Here is a 17,223-nt window from a genome sequence, read left to right as displayed (position 1 = left end):
CACTTTGAAAGGCTGGAATGGCTTAGGGTCGACGACAGAGTACAGCATCTTGCAATGGGTCTCGTCCACAAGATTCGATACACCACCAAGATACCCATGTACCTGTCTAGATACTTCCTTAATGTTAACAAAGTCCACACCCACAACACCAGAGGGAGTGCAACGAACCATGTACAACCCAGATTCGGCACAAACAAGGGACTAAATTATTTTCGCTCCTATGCCACCAAAATGTGGAACGCCCTACCAACAGTCATTAAGACATGCGAATCCCTTGACTCCTTCAAAACCGCTCTCAAAGGGCACCTACGGATGGCTGCAATTCGAAACTGGCCCTCGTAAAATCTGAATCCCCCCCCCCCCCCTTTTCCCTCACTGTATATGTTTCTTTTCCCTTTTTACCTCCATTATGATGAATTCCTGTTCTGTTCTTTGTCTATATAGAAGTGTCTATTTGTACGTCTCTTAATGTTTTGATGAATTGAACATGGTGGACCCTCTTGTAAACAAGTGTAATGCTTAATTGGGTTGTCCACTCACAGTTAACAGCCTTTGTATTGAGTTTGTGCTTGAAATGTAGCCATACTGTAATTCTGCAAACTGTTAATAAATATTTCAATCAATCAAACCCCGGGGCGGGCTTCAGTCGCATCTCCAACGAAACATCAAAATGTCCATTTCACAAAGGTGTAAAACACTATAGCTGTGGTTATATATAGTGGTTGCACACAGTACAAACTACTTTTTCTTTGTAAACGTGTCCAATGTTGTCCATGTGAGACCATGCAGTGTCGGTTGAGTGAGCTAGGATACTTTTGTATGGTTTGAATACATTGTGGCGCATTGCTGCCCCATGCAGCAACGGATGTAGTACTACAGGGACAAGAGACCTTTAATGGGTTGAAGCGAGGTGCTTTAATGATCAAAGCACCTTCAACCTGGAGCATGTTATTAATCATCGTCAAAATCTTGCATTAATGTTCTAAGATTTTCTTTTTTCTTCAACAAGCTCGGATACGATAAGACATGCTTTGAGCTTGAATATTGGCTATTGTCAACTTATAATTAATAATAAAAATAATTTTATTCACTGGTGTCAAGAAGTATCTATACCCTACTCAAGTACTGTGTGTATATTATTGTCTCCACCAGGCCGAAGGCATGGGGAGAGAGTATTTGTTTGCACTCCGTCCGTCCGTGTGTCCTTCCTTCCGTCCGTCCGTCCGTCCTTCCGTCCGTCCGTTATCAGCTAATCTCCGGTACCGTTGGCCCGATCCATGCCAACCTTTGCACACACACTCCATGGATGCCAACGATGAACCTCTGCCCCAAATATTCCTCAACGGCCCGTTATAGCGCCACCATGAGGCCGATTTAGCCAAAACACATTTCTGTAGATTACTTGTACACATTTTATCCATACATCACACAATTCGGTATACACTATCTCCATAGTCATGTGATCAACACAGATCTGCACAATTTCCCATGTTCCATCCTGATTGGCTAATATTGGCTTCCAAAGCTCACATGATTGGTCCGTTTCGAACAAAATGCCACAAATCACAAACACAGTGTGCAATTTCCGTGAAATTAACTACTTTTTCTTTGTAAACGTGTCCAATGTTGTCCATGTGAGACCATGCAGTGTTGGTTGAGTGAGCTAGGATACTTTTGTTTGGTTTGAATACATTGTGGCGCATTGCTGCCCCATGCAGCAACGGATGTAGTACAGGGACAAGAGACCCATTAAACTTTAATGGGTTGAAGCAAGGTGCTTTAATGATTAAAGCACCTTCAACCTGGAGCATGTTATTAATCATCGTCAAAATCTTGCATTAATGTTCTAAGATTCTTTTTTCTTCAACAAGCTCAGATACGATAAGACATGCTTTGAGCTTGAATATTGGCTATTGTCAACTTCAATAATTTTATTCACTGGTGTCAAGAAGTATCTATACCCTACTCAAGTACTGTGTATATTATTTTTTAACTTTCTTTCTGCTTTTCAAGATACTCAAAGTTGCTTTACAGGACAATAATAGCAATTTTATTAGAAAATGACAATCTACAAGCTCAGAATGCTTGTGAGCTTGTAGATCAGCTATTTTCAAAATATCTTTTAGGCTATACATTTTGAACTTGCAAAATGGGACATTCTGCACAATGAGTACTTTTACTTGAAGTATATTTTGATGCCAATACCTTTGTACTTATATTTAAGTGCATTTTGAATACAGGACTTCTACTAACAAAGTATATCTACATTGCCGTACCTTTACTTTTAAGTAAAACATGCGAGTACTTCCTTCCATCACAAAAATATGGCTTAATAAATAATGAGATGGGTTCAAATTAGATCCTTAATACCGTTTTATTACAATTCACAAAGTTAACAATCAAGTCTTAAAATATTTAAAAAATGTGCAATAGCATAAAATGTACAATTGCTTGCGACAATTCTGTTTGAAAATAACAAAGTACTTATATAAAACATTTAATTCATGACTACATATTCCAGGAACAAGGATAAGCCGGCTTCATCTGATCACCATGTTGCTACACCTTTAAAGGTGCTGGCAAGAGGTCATATCAGTGTAAAGAAATGCATCTTATTAAATAGACAACATTGAGTGATAACATTTCAAACATCTCTCCATAAATTTGCAATATAGATGAGGTTAAAAGAAAATGCAGTTGTGTCAGACGAGCACAAAACATTATAGTATGTCTTTGGATGGGATGGCTCTGGTGACCCCAGGGCCTTGCTGGGGCAGAGGCGAGTGTGTATATCTGGGGGGAATGCCAGGGCGCTGAGGAGGCTGAGTGGCGTTGGCATCCACATTCTAGTGATCCAGTGCTCCATACCTGAAACTGACAGGTTCGTGTGGAAATTCAGCCAAATAAAAACAGTTGGCGCTTATGCAGTAATGTGCACATAGCTGTACTGCTCTTGTGGAATCACAACAAAATCATCATACTTGCTAACATCGAATACATATTGAAATTATCCATCAGTTCCTACCCTGGAATTTGAGATGAGGCATCGAGTGGAATGTCCGGCTGTCAGCAATTAAATCAAAAACGGAAAACAGCTAAGGCCTCGAGTGGAATGTCCGGCTGTCAGCAATTAAATCAAAAAAGGAAAACAAAAACATTACATTCTTCACATTATAATACACAATTACAATTATCACGGAGAAAAGTAGCTTATACATACTACTCATTAAAAAATAATTTCACCAACTGGGTTTAAACTTGTGATGTGACAACAACATTTGAATGATCTGTTCTAGGGTTAAAAATAAGTTTCACTGATTAAAGTTCCTGGTTATATTTTACATTACAAAATGACATGACCTTGGCTTGTATGTTGTTGGCAAAAGACATTGTTGTTCACGATACCTTAGCAGGAGGAACTTGTATTGGTGGCTGTGTGGGACTGACCTGAACATTTGCTTGACGATTTGATCTACATAAAACAATGTATAAAATAGTTTGATGCGACAATGATGCGAGAGAGACAGTAAATACATGCTTGACTGCTAAAAAACATAACGAATACTGTAGTTTTTACGTTTAAAGTTACATTATGGAGTTCAAGGTTTACCTGGATTTAAGGCAAGGAGAATCTCTCCTGAAGACATACAGTAGTGCAAAAATGACCAGAAACAGGCTGGGGACAACCAACAGAAAGAAGATCAACAACCTAAGAGAGTAATCTGGAGTACAAGAGGTTAGAAGTTAAAGTAAAGATAGTATTTGAACTGCAAGAATTATTAATCACACAGTATTTGTCAAATTACTTTTCATTTGACTATATTTCGCAATATAACCCATTTGCACAGCTTTCCCCGCCTCATCCATTTAGACTTCCTTTGCATTTGTATGTTAGTCTACACAGTGGAGCAAAGTTTACTGCTTGCAATGTCAGCAAGCAAGACTTTTGCACACCTACTGTAGATAAAACAGGTGCATCAAAACCAAACTAGGGTCGATAAACGTGGAAGAAAAAACTCCAGCACAGCGTTTGTTTAAATGCAAACAAGAATCAAGTATTTTTTTCTCTTCCACTGCCTGGATGTTGCCACAGCTATTGTTGCCACAGCTATTGTAAGGCGCAGAAGGCCCTGTCACCAATGGTGCGCAGGTTGGCCGTGACGGGTTTGAGGCAGTGTATGTGTTTGAGGAGAGGAGGGTGCGGGTCGAGGGTTTCAGGGAGACTAATTCCTTGAGGTGGAGGGAGGGGGGCATTTCTGTGGATGCATTGATGGGTGAGCAGGGATATCTTGTATTGTGTCCAGAATGAGATGGGGAGTTTTGCACAAAAAAACACTCCTTGGGCTAAAAACGGCATAGCCGTCTTCACAAATGGTCATATTTGGGCAATTGGCTATGGCCGAATTTAGCCCTGGCTGGAGTGTTTTAATGGGAATAGGGTGTCACACATAGATTCTTTGTTTTCTGGTAAAAGAAAACCAACAACAATTCATGGTGTCGTAAAGTGATGAAATAGGAGAGCTACACTGCCAATCAGTCTTAAGATGCGACTGGAGGCAAATTAATATTCAGGTATAAAACTTGCACACAAACTTTCTCAATTGCAGAATTAAAATGCTAAGCTTTTTATCAGACACCTTCAAACATTTGAAAAACAATTTAACACAATTTGTATATACAGTAAAACATACTGTATATTATATACATCTATACAGAACAATGCATTGTCATGGTCATTGTCAATGCTGAACAGAAAACAGACCAACTTACCTACTGTAAGTGTAAAGTGTCCGATTTCTTCTGTAGTTCCAAAAGCATGTGTGCTTTGGAACCACAGAAGACACCACAAAGCCCTAGGTAAGCTGGTCTCTTCACTGTTCATTTTAGTTTATCTGGAAGAACACCATGTGTACCACAGATATACTCTCCATTAACGCTGAGCATTGTTTTAAGTTTTGTAACACAATGCACTGAATAACACAATTCATCTGTAATAAAACATGTCAAGATCACCACCCTTCAACAAAATAAATCAATATTGAACCCCTGGGCAAATTAATTTATTTTCAATAGTTATAAGAGGAATTAGGAAGTAAAGTGTGAAGTAAAGTGAGGGGCACTTAATATCATCTCACCACATTCCATGCTCAGTCAATCAAATAATTTCCGTGGTACACACACACACACAAAGCTGGGCACAGGAGGGGCTATAGCACCTGATAAATAAAAAGATGAGCTCCCAGGTACAACAACGTGACATGAATGTATGATCCGACAAGTTGTGTGTGCAATGAGTCCAGTCTTATAGGTGGTGGGTTGATTGCAGTAGTGTTCACAGGTTTGTAATGGGCTGGGCTGATGAGAGTGGAACCAGGTGTGTAACTGGGACTGAAGTGTGGAATGGGATGAGGGAGTGGCCGAAGTGGAAATACAGACAGACTCAAACCATGACAATAGCTTCGATAACTCAGATGAAAGGAAGGACCAGGCTGTCAGCCAAAATGTAGAATATCCCTGGAAGTAATCTGATTACAATTGGTGCTCAATCATAAAACCCAGGCATTAAGCTTTATACCATAGTAATTCACCCAAAATAGTTATAAACCTTCTAGTTGTAATGTCTAGAATTAGCTTTAACAGGAATACCTTTTATGAAATGTTTAGTATGGTATTAAACATTTAAAGATGAGAAATACTTTAGAAAAATACCTTTTAGAACCCAAAATAATAATTATGCAGTCCCAAGCAATGAAGGATTTTCCAGACAGAGAGAGTGGGTTTTTAAGTTATGCCATGTATTCGGAGAGAAAGATGAAAATCCACATACAGCCATTTCGCAATGAAAGTCTCTCAACGTATGACAAAATGAAGACAGTCCTTATAGTTCAGTTTATCTCGATTTGCCGTTGTCATGGGGACAATGTCCGCCCATGAGAAAGGCCCACAGTCACTCTGGGCACACCTAAGCTTCCATGCGCAGCCGTCTCTTCCGGGTTTTTAGACAGCTGGTGGATGGAAATGAAGCTCCACCCACGTGGCAGAATGCAGCTGGAGCAAGCTTTTCCGGGAATCTGGCTGACGCGGCAATCTGCCGCGTGGTTGGAGCTTCATTTCCATCCACCAGCTGTACAAAAATCCCGGAAGAGATGCTGGCAGACAGCTTCTTTTGTCCGCACATGGAATCTTAGGTGTGCTTACACCGAGTAGAGTCAATTCTAGGGATGATGTCATTTCCTGAAAGTCCAGGAAACATGAATATTGGGCAATGTAGTCATACAAGTAATTTGTAGTTCAAAACTCAGACTCATGAAGAGAGCAATAAAGGTTTCTTAGGAGGGAGACTGGGTGTCTGTAGTAGAGAACACCACAAGGCCAAATGGATGTGAAAACATGTTTGTGAGGAGACAGTGGAAAAACACTCAAACTAAGATAGTGACATAATGAGGTGCCACTGAAGGCCATTAAATGAAAAACAGGAGTTATCTAACTGGGGAGAGTGCATATAGGACAAGCACTCAGAGCCAAAGTGACATGAAAGATATGATTTCTGGACAATAATGGAACATGAAAATCATTCATAAACAACAATATTAAAATAATCCATCAGCGCCCCTCAAAAAAGAGGCTGCACTCGGGTAGCACAAAAAAGTACCTCCTCACCAAGCATTCAGCTTGGCGGCTTCGTGACTGTACACAAACAATTGCCCGTGATCAGGGGAGGGGAGCCGGGCGGGAAGGGTGATCTTTGTCAATGCACGGCATCTGTAAATGGCCTGGGTAATGTTGAGCAGGGGGAGTAGGACAGAGGCGCCATGTCCCTCCCAGTGGGTCTTCACACTGGTAGGTGAGCAAGTAGGGTACACCAGTAGTGACAAGCAGCAGGAAAAAGTGGCATAATTACTAAATTGGGATCTTAGGGTGCACTCCCCTGGCCAGGCAGTAGCATAGTGGCCATGATGAGGAGACCGGGAAGTCTTGTTGAAGCCGGGGAGGCTGTGTTCTGCTAGCCTGGCTAATAAGCCAGACCGAATCAGCCGTTGGCAAAAAAAAAAGCCTGCCGAGTCTGGCTTATTAGCCAGGCTAGTGTTCTGTACACTGTACACTAAATGCTGCTTCTCTGCTCACCACGCCAGCAGCAGCAACCTGTATGCGAGATGGCAAGTACAATAAAGCATACACTTTGAGTCCAAACCTTTCACCATAGCCCGACATAAGCAAACAAATGAACAAAAGGAACATAGTATGAACGTGTTATTTTGTGTGTGTGAGTGTGTGAGTGAGAGAGAGAGAGAATGTGTCTTTGGGAGGGGGGGGTGAAGAATGCCTACTATGGTCTGTGAACTGTCAAAGATACCTCTGTTGTAACCCTCACTCAATAAAAAATATTAAACAAAAAATAGACAATATTGTTTTGAATGTGATGTATGAAGTCATGCTTAAGGAATAAAATCATGCTATTACCTGTGACTGCCTGACAAATATCCCATGGTTCTCCTCACACGTAAAGTAGCGTTTGCCCCTCACCGTGCCATCATTCTTTCCCTTGGGCTCATCCAGGATGACACCTACCCATTTTCCTGGGGCAAATTGTGTGGTGCCGAAATAAGCCACTGTCCCACGATTCCCCTTGCCTATCACCTCCACCAGAGTGCCCACCTCCACTGGCCGGCCTCCCCCATCTGAGTTCATCCTGCTGCTATCACTGCTGGTGGTCTGAGGAGACATGATATGAGAAGATTAACATCAAGTACCATTACTTGATTGTCCAATCAAGGTTGTCCAATGATCCATGGGTCGGCGGTTCGAATCCCGGCTCCTCCTGTCTACAGGTCGAAGTGTCCTTGGGCAAGACACTGAACCCCAAATTGCTCCCGATGTGCTGGTTGGTACCTTGCATGGCTTCCGCCGCAATCGGTGTATGAATGTGTGTGTGAATGGGTGAATGTAATGCACAATCTATGTAAAGCGCCTTGGATAAAGGCGCTATAAAAAAAAATAAAAAAAATGTACCATTTACTCCACTGTTACGTTCTTAGTTTACGCATGATTCATGATAACTACTTTTTATACATGTGATGTATGCCATGCTTTTTGTTATTGCTTAATGTAAGTCGCTCTGGATTAAGAGCGTCTGCTAAATGCCTAAATTGTAAATTGTAAATTACATTCATTCTTGTTTTGGGGCACCCTCATCGTGGTATAACCTGGGACTGCACTCTATGTGTATTCTATACTGTCCTCGGTGTAGCAAACTAGCAACCATAATTAGACAGCAAGTAAAACTCCATTCATAGAGGACATGAGAGTCACAATATTATGCTTCAAGCTCCAAAATATTTATTGCTGACTCCAGATGTTGTGAAGAGGTGAAAATCCAAAGACAACATACAAAAAGGTACGGTAATTATTGATGCTTGTAAAAATTAGTAGAAATAAGTAAGTATAAATATAAATGTAGGATACATTTAAGGTTAGGGTAAGTATATGTTTGGCAACTGTAACAAGCATATGAATAGTACCAAATCCAATACAAAAAACACTCAAAATAAAAATAACACTGATTAAACAGCTACAGTACATTAATCACACAGCACCAATGGAAATGAAGGTTCAACAACCACATAGCCACTTTGCTGTGTAAAATGTTAGCATAAGAACAATACATCCTAAATCACTTTCACAAGTGCAAAATGTCATACACACAATATGCTTGCCTAGCACAACAATAATAATGGCAGCAAAAACTTTAAATGCTCCTGCTTTTGGCTGAATGGACTGGGATAGGCATATAGGCCTATATAGTTCTTTGTAGCAATGTTTGTATTTGGCTCAAAAACTATAATTTTTTTCTCCTGCTTCCTGTCTAAAGAGAAAGTTGTGTCAGGTCTGTGACTCTGTAACACAGGAACACTATAGCCTAGGTGTCACATTGAGGCAAGCTTTTCCGAGATTAATAGCAGAAGTATGAGTAATTACTACGGAAAATGTACACACTTAAAAACTCAGATTAGATTGACAAACAACTTCTACTTTACCTATTGAAAATGAAATATACGGTAACTATCCAGATGACTAAAGGCCCTGAAAACTAGGCTCCAGACTTCCCAAAACAAACTGGTCAGGCTCCTACTTGGCCTCACCCCCCGAACTCACCTCACCCCTGCCCACTTTGACAGGCTGGAATGGCTTAGGGTCGACGACAGAGTACAGCATCTTGCAATGGGTCTGGTCCACAAGATTCGATACACCACCAAGATACCCATGTACCTGTCTAGATACTTCCTTAATGTTAACAAAGTCCACACCCACAACACCAGAGGGAGTGCAACGAACCATGTACAACCCAGATTCGACACAAACAAGGGACTAAATTATTTTCGCTCCTATGCCACCAAAATGTGGAACGCCCTACCAACAGTCATTAAGACAGGCGAATCCCTTGACTCCTTCAAAACCGCTCTCAAAGGGCACCTACGGATTGCTGCAATTCGAAACTGGCCCCCGTAAAATCTGAATCCCCCCCCCCCCTTTTTCCCTCACTGTATATGTTTCTTTTCCCTTTTTACCTCCATTATGATGAATTCCTGTTCCGTTCTTTGTCTATATAGAAGTGTCTATTTGTACGTCTCTAAATGTTTTGATGAATTGAACATGGTGGACCCTCTTGTAAACAAGTGTAATGCTTAATTGGGTTGTCCACTCACAGTTAACAGCCTTTGTATTGAGTTTGTGCTTGAAATGTAGCCATACTGTAATCTGCAAACTGTTAATAAATATTTCAATCAATCAAACCCCGGGGCGGGCTTCAGTCGCATCTCCAACGAAACCTCAAAATGTCCATTTCACAAAGGTGTAAAACACTAGCTGTGGTTATATATAGTGGTTGCACACAGTACAAACTACTTTTTCTTTGTAAACGTGTCCAATGTTGTCCATGTGAGACCATGCAGTGTTGGTTGAGTGAGCTAGGATACTTTTGTTTGGTTTGAATACATTGTGGCGCATTGCTGCCCCATGCAGCAACGGATGTAGTACAGGGACAAGAGACCTTTAATGGGTTGAAGCGAGGTGCTTTAATGATCAAAGCACCTTCAACATGGAGCATGTTATTAATCATCATCAAAATCTTGCATTAATGTTCTAAGATTTTCTTTTTTCTTCAACAAGCTCAGATACGATAAGACATGCTTTGAGCTTGAATATTGGCTATTGTCAACTTCAATAATTGTATTCACTGGTGTCAAGAAGTATCTATACCCTACTCAAGTACTGTGTGTATATTATGTTTTAACTTTTTCTTTCTGCTTTTCAAGATACTCAAAGTTGCTTTACAGGACAATAATAGCAATGTTATTAGAAAATGACAATCAAGCTCAGAATGCTTGTGAGCTTGTAGATCAGCTATTTTCAAAATATCTTTTAGGATATACATTTTGAACTTGCAAAATGGGACATTCTGCACAATGAGTACTTTTACTTGAAGTATATTTTGATGCCAATACCTTTGTACTTATATTTAAGTGCATTTTGAATACAGGACTTCTACTAACAAAGTATATCTACATTGCCGTACCTTTACTTTTAAGTAAAACATGTGAGTACTTCCTTCCATCACAAAAATATGGCTTAATAAATAATGAGATGGTTCAAATTAGATCCTATACTGTTTTATTACAATTCACAAAGTTAACAATCAAGTCTTAAAATATTTTAAAAATGTGCAATAGCATAAAATGTACAATAGCTTGCGACAATTCTGTTTGAAAATAACAAAGTACTTATATAAAACATTTAATTCATGACTACATATTCCAGGAACAAGGATAAGCCGGCTTCATCTGATCACCATGTTGCTACACCTTTAAAGGTGCTGGCAAGAGGTCATATCAGTGTAAAGAAATGCATCTTATTAAATAGACAACATTGAGTGATAACATTTCAAACATCTCTCCATGAATTTGCAATATAGATGAGGTTAAAAGAAAATGCAGTTGTGTCAGACGAGCACAAAACATTATAGTATGTCTTTGGATGGGATGGCTCTGGTGACCCCAGGGCCTTGCTGGGGCAGAGGCGAGTGTGTATATCTGGGGGGAATGCCAGGGCGCTGAGGAGGCTGAGTGGCGTTGGCATCCACATTCTAGTGATCCAGTGCTCCATACCTGAAACTGACAGGTTCGTGTGGAAATTCAGCCAAATAAAACAGTTGGCGCTTATGCAGTAATGTGCACATAGCTGTACTGCTCTTGTGGAATCACAACAAAATCATCATACTTGCTAACATCGAATACATATTGAAATTATCCATCAGTTCCTACCCTGGAATTTGAGATGAGGCATCGAGTGGAATGTCCGGCTGTCAGCAATTAAATCAAAAACGGATTTAATTGCGGATTTAAAACGGATTTAAAACGGAGGCATCGAGTGGAATGTCCGGCTGTCAGCAATTAAATCAAAAAAGGAAAACAAAAACATTACATTTTTCACATTAGAATACACAATTACAATTATCACTGAGAAAAGTAGCTTATACATACTACTCATTACAAAATCATTTCACCAACTGGGTTTAAACTTGTGATGTGACAACAACATTTGAATGATCTGTTCTAGGGTTAAAAATAAGTTTCACTGATTAAAGTTCCTGGTTATATTTTACATTACAAAATGACATGGACGTCACATTACAGTCTATGTCATCAACCCATGAAGGAAAAACCTTGGCTTGTATGTTGTTGGCAAAATACATTGTTGTTCACGATACCTTAGCAGGAGGAACTTGTATTGGTGGCTGTGTGGGACTGGCCTGAACATTTGCTTGACGATTTGATCTACATAAAACAATGTATAAAATAGTTTGATGCGACAATGATGCGAGAGACAGTAAATACATGCTTGACTGCTAAAAAACATAACGAATACTGTAGTTATTACGTTTAAAGTTACATTATGGAGTTCAAGGTTTACCTGGATTTAAGGCAAGGATTACCTATCCAGAAGACATACAGTAGTGCCAAAATGACCAGAACCAGGCCGGGGACAACCAACCAAAAGAAAGATAAACAGGCCATTCCTAAGAGAGTAAAGATAGTATTTGAACTGCAATAATTATTAATCACATAGTATTTGTCAAATTACTTTTCATTTGACTATATAACTCATTTGCACAGCTTTCCCCGCCTCATCCATTTAGACTTCCTTTGCATTTGTATGTTAGTCTACACAGTGGAGCAAAGTTTACTGCTTGCAATGTCAGCAAGCAAGACTTTTGCACACCTACTGTAGATAAAGATAAATCAGGTGCATCAAAACCAAACTAGGGTCAATAAACGTGGAAGAAAAAACTCCCGCACAGCGTTTGTTTAAATGCAAACAAGAATCAAGTATTTGTTTCTCTTCCACTGCCTGGATGTTGCCACAGCTATTGTTGCCACAGCTATTGTAAGGCGCAGAAGGCCCTGTCACCAATGGTGCGCAGGTTGGCCGTGACGGGTTTGAGGCAGTGTATGTGTTTGAGGAGCGGAGGGTGCGGGTCGAGGGTTTCAGGGAGACTAATTCCTTGAGGTGGAGGGCGGGAGGGAGGGGGGTATTTCTGTGGATGCATTGATGGGTGAGCAGGGATATCTTGTATTGTGTCCAGAATGAGATGGGGAGTTTTGCACGAAAAACACTCCTTGGGCTAAAAACGGCATAGCAGTCTTCACAAATGGTCATATTTGGGCAATTGGCTATGGCCGAATTTAGCCCTGGCTGGAGTGTTTTAATGGGAATAGGGTGTCACATAGATTCATTGTTTTCTGGTAAAAGAAAACCAACAACAATTCATGGTGTCGTAAAGTGATGAAATAGGAGAGCTACACTGCCAATCAGTCTTAAGATGCGACTGGAGGCAAATTAATATTCAGGTATAAAACTTGCACAAACTCTCAATTGCAGAATTAAAATGCTAAGCTTTTTATCAGACACCTTCAAACATTTGAAAAACAATTTAACACAATATGTATATACAGTAAAACATACTGTATATTATATACATCTATACAGAACAATGCATTGTCATGGTCATTGTCAATGCTGAACAGAAAACAGACCAACTTACCTACTGTAAGTGTAAAGTGTCCGATTTCTTCTGTAGTTCCAAAAGCATGTGCTTTGGAACCACAGAAGACCACAAAGCCCTAGGTAAGCTGGTCTCTTCGCTGTTCATTTTAGTTTATCTGGAAGAACACCATGTGTACCACAGATATACTCTCCAGTAACACTGAGCATTGTTTTAGGTTTTGTAACACAATGCATGCACTGAATAACACAATTCATCTGTAATAAAACATGTCAAGATCATCACCCTTCAATAAAATAAATCAATATTGAACCCCTGGGCAAATTCATTTATTTTCAATTTAGTTATAAGAGGAATTAGGAAGTAAAGTGTGAAGTAAAGTGAGGGGCACTTAATATCATCTCACCACATCCCATGCTCAGTCAATCAAATAATTTCCGTGGTACACACAAAGCTGGGCACAGGCAGGGCTATAGCACCTGATAAATAAAAAGATGAGCTCCCAGGTACAACAACGTGACATGAATGTATGATCCGACAAGGTGTGTGTGCAATGAGTCCAGTCTTATAGGTGGTGGGTTGATTGCAGTAGTGTTCACAGGTTTGTAATGGGCTGGGCTGATGAGAGTGGAACCAGGTGTGTAACTGGGACTGAAGTGTGGAATGGGATGAGGGAGTGGCCGAAGTGGAAATACAGACAGACTCAAACCATGACAATAGCTTCGATAACTCAGATGAAAGGAAGGACCAGGCTGTCAGCCAAAATGTAGAATATCCCTGGAAGTAATCCGATTACAATTGGTGCTCAATCATAAAACCCAGGCATTAAGCTTTATACCATAGTAATTCACCCAAAATAGTTATAAACCTTCTAGTTGTAATGTCTAGAATTAGCTTTAACAGGAATACCTTTTATGAAATGTTTAGTATGGTATTAAACCTTTAAAGATGAGAAATACTTTAGAAAAATACCTTTTAGAACCCAAAAGAATAATTATGCAGTCCCAAGCAATGAAGGATTTTCCAGACAGAGAGAGTGGGTTTTAAGTTATGCCATGTATTCGGAGAGAAAGATGAAAATCCACATACAGCCATTTCGCAATGAAAGTCTCTCAACGTATGACAAAATGAAGACAGTCCTTATAGTTCAGTTTATCTCGATTTGCCGTTGTCATGGGGACAATGTCCGCCCATGAGAAAGGTCCACAGTCACTCTGGGCACACCTAAGCTTCCATGCGCAGCTTTTCCGGGAATCTGGCTGACGCGGCAATCTGCCGCGTGGTTGGAGCTTCATTTCCATCCACCAGCTGTACAAACATCCCGGAAGAGACGCTGGCAGACAGCTTCTTTTGTCCGCACATGGAATCTTAGGTGTGCTTACACCGAGTAGAGTCAATTCTAGGGATGATGTAATTTCCTGAAAGTCCAGGAAACATGAATATTGGGCAATGTAGTCATACAAGTAATTTGTAGTTCAAAACTCAGACTCGTGAAGAGAGCAATGAAGGTTTCTTAGGAGGGAGACTGGGTGTCTGTAGTAGAGAAAACCACAAGGCCAAATGGATGTGAAAACATGTTTGTGAGGAGTTAACTAAGATAGTGAGATAATGAGATGCCACTGAAGGCCATTAAATGAAAAACAGGAGTTATCTAACTGGGGAGAGTGCATATAGGACAAGCACTCAGAGCCAAAGTGACATGAAAGATATGATTTCTGGACAATAATGGAACATGAAAATCATTCATAAACAACAATATTAAAATAATCCATCAGCGCCCCTCAAAAAAGAGGCTGCACTCGGGTAGCACAAAAAAGTACCTCCTCACCAAGCATTCAGCTTGGCGGCTTCGTGACTGTACACAAACAATTGCCCGTGATCAGGGGAGGGGAGCCGGGCGGGAAGGGTGATCTTTGTCAATGCACGGCATCTGTAAATGGCCTGGGTAATGTTGAGCAGGGGGAGTAGGACAGAGGCGCCATGTCCCTCCCAGTGGGTCTTCACACTGGTAGGTGAGCAAGTAGGGTACACCAGTAGTGACAAGCAGCGGGAAAAGTGGTATAATTACTAAATTGGGATCTTAGGGTGCACTCCCCTGGCCAGGCAGTAGCATAGTGGCCATGATGAGGAGACCGGGAAGTCTTGTTGAAGCCGGGGAGGCTGTGTTAGCCTGGCTAATAAGCCAGACCGAATCAGCCGTTGGCAAAAAAAAATTGCCTGCCGAGTCTGGCTTATTAGCCAGGCTAGTGTTCTGTACACTGCACACTCAATGCTGCTTCTCTGCTCACCACGCCAGCAGCAGCAACCTGTATGCGAGATGGCAAGTACAATAAAGCATACACTTTGAGTCCAAACCTTTCACCATAGCCCGACATAAGCAAACAAATGAACAAAAGGAACATAGTATGAACGTATTATAGTGTTCTTTTGTGTGTGTGAGTGTGAGTGAGAGAGAGAGATAATGTGTCTTTGGGAGGGGGGGTGAAGAATGCCTACTATGGTCTGTGAACTGTCAAAGATACCTCTGTTGTAACCCTCACTCAATAAAAAATATTAAACAAAAAATAGACAATATTGTTTTGAATGTGATGTATGAAGTCATGCTTAAGGAATACAATCATGCCTTATTACCTGTGACTGCCTGACAAATATCCCATGGTTCTCCTCACACGTAAAGTAGCGTTTTCCCCTCACCGTACCATCATTCTTTCCCTTGGGCTCATCCAGGATGACACCTACCCATTTTCCTGGGGCAAATTGTGTGGTGCCGAAATAAGCCACTGTCCCACGATTCCCCTTGCCTATCACCTCCACCAGAGTGCCCACCTCCACTGGCCGGCCTCCCCCATCTGAGTTCATCCTGCTGCTATCACTGCTGGTGGTCTGAGGAGACATGATATGAGAAGATTAACATCAAGTACCATTACATTCATTCTTGTTTTGGGGCACCCTCATCGTGGTATAACCTGGGACTGCACTCTATGTGTATTATTGTATACTATACTGTCCTCTGTGTAGCAAACTAGCAACCATAATTAGACAGCAAGTAAAACTCCATTCATAGAGGACATGAGAGTCACGATATTATGCTTCAAGCTCCAAAATATTTATTGCTGACTCAAGATGCATGCAGTTGTGAAGAGGAGAAAATGCAAAGACAACATACAAAAAGGTACAGTAATTATTGTTGCTTGTAAAAATGAGTAGAAGTAAGTAAGTGTAAATATAAATGTAGGATACATTTAAGGTTAGGGTAAGTATATGTTTGGCAACTGTAACAATGAGGTAAATTAATTTTACAAGCATATGAATTGTACCAAATCCAATACAACAAAAAACACTCAAAATTAAAATAACACTGATTAAACAGCTACAGTACATAATCACACAGCACTAATGGAAATGAAGGTTCAACAACTTAAGTACCCCACATAGCCACATTGCTGTGTAAAATGTTAGCATAAGAACAATACATCCTAAATCACTTTCACACAAGTTTAACAAGTGCAAAATGTCATACACACAATATGCTTGCCTAGCACAACAATAATAATGGCAGCAAAAACTTTAAATGCTCTGGCTTTTGGCTGAATGGACTGGGATAGGCATATAGGCCTATATAGTTCTTTGTAGCAATGTTTGTATTTGGCTCAAAAACTATAATTTTTTTCTCCTGCTTCCTGTCTGAAGAGAAAGTTGTGTCAGGTCTGTAACATTACACAGGAACACTATAGCCTAGGTGTCAAACAAGGCAACATTGAGGCAAGCTTTTCCGAGATTAATAGCAGAAGTATGAGTAATTACTACGGAAAATGTACACACTTAAAAGCTCAGATTAGATTGACAAACGACTTCTACTTTACCTATTGAAAATTAAATATAACTAACCAGACGACCTCGGGGCGGGCTTCAGTCGCATCTCCAACGAAACATCAAAATGTCCATTTCACAAAGGTGTAAAACACTATAGCTGTGGTAGTGGTTGCACACAGTACAAACTACTTTGTCTTTGTAAAAGTGTCCAATGTTGTCCATGTGAGACCATGCAGTGTCGGTCGAGTGAGCTAGGATACCTTTGTTTGGTTTCAATACATCGTGAAGCATTGCTGCCCCATGCAGCAACGGATGTAGTACTACAGGGACAAGAGACCCATGCAACTTTA

At 40.5% G+C, this 17,223-nt stretch overlaps 4 long non-coding RNA genes across 4 annotated transcripts; all 4 read right to left on the bottom strand.

The window, feature by feature from the left end:
- Nucleotides 1-2,355: 2,355 nt before the first annotated feature.
- LOC306915878 lies at nucleotides 2,356-5,295 on the bottom strand. Its single transcript, XR_013788892.1, has 5 exons — nucleotides 5,136-5,295; nucleotides 3,611-3,722; nucleotides 3,448-3,472; nucleotides 3,026-3,120; nucleotides 2,356-2,874 (listed from the first exon to the last, which is right to left on the bottom strand). It is a non-coding gene; the product is annotated as an uncharacterized lncRNA (long non-coding RNA).
- A 481-nt stretch (nucleotides 5,296-5,776) lies between these two features.
- LOC306915882 lies at nucleotides 5,777-9,054 on the bottom strand. The gene is made up of 3 exons (XR_013788896.1): nucleotides 9,036-9,054; nucleotides 7,462-7,713; nucleotides 5,777-7,143 (listed from the first exon to the last, which is right to left on the bottom strand). It is a non-coding gene; the product is annotated as an uncharacterized lncRNA (long non-coding RNA).
- Nucleotides 9,055-10,651: 1,597 nt separating this feature from the next.
- On the bottom strand, nucleotides 10,652-13,617 carry LOC306915879. Its single transcript, XR_013788893.1, has 5 exons — nucleotides 13,467-13,617; nucleotides 11,968-12,073; nucleotides 11,765-11,831; nucleotides 11,319-11,437; nucleotides 10,652-11,168 (listed from the first exon to the last, which is right to left on the bottom strand). It is a non-coding gene; the product is annotated as an uncharacterized lncRNA (long non-coding RNA).
- Nucleotides 13,618-13,782: 165 nt separating this feature from the next.
- LOC306915881 lies at nucleotides 13,783-17,200 on the bottom strand. Its single transcript, XR_013788895.1, has 3 exons — nucleotides 16,924-17,200; nucleotides 15,692-15,943; nucleotides 13,783-15,366 (listed from the first exon to the last, which is right to left on the bottom strand). It is a non-coding gene; the product is annotated as an uncharacterized lncRNA (long non-coding RNA).
- Nucleotides 17,201-17,223: the final 23 nt, after the last annotated feature.

The sequence above is a fragment of the Electrona antarctica genome (genome assembly GCF_951216825.1).
Source record: "Electrona antarctica genome assembly, chromosome: 22".
NCBI lineage: Eukaryota > Metazoa > Chordata > Actinopteri > Myctophiformes > Myctophidae > Electrona > Electrona antarctica.
This window is presented reverse-complemented; position numbering and strand designations above follow the sequence as displayed.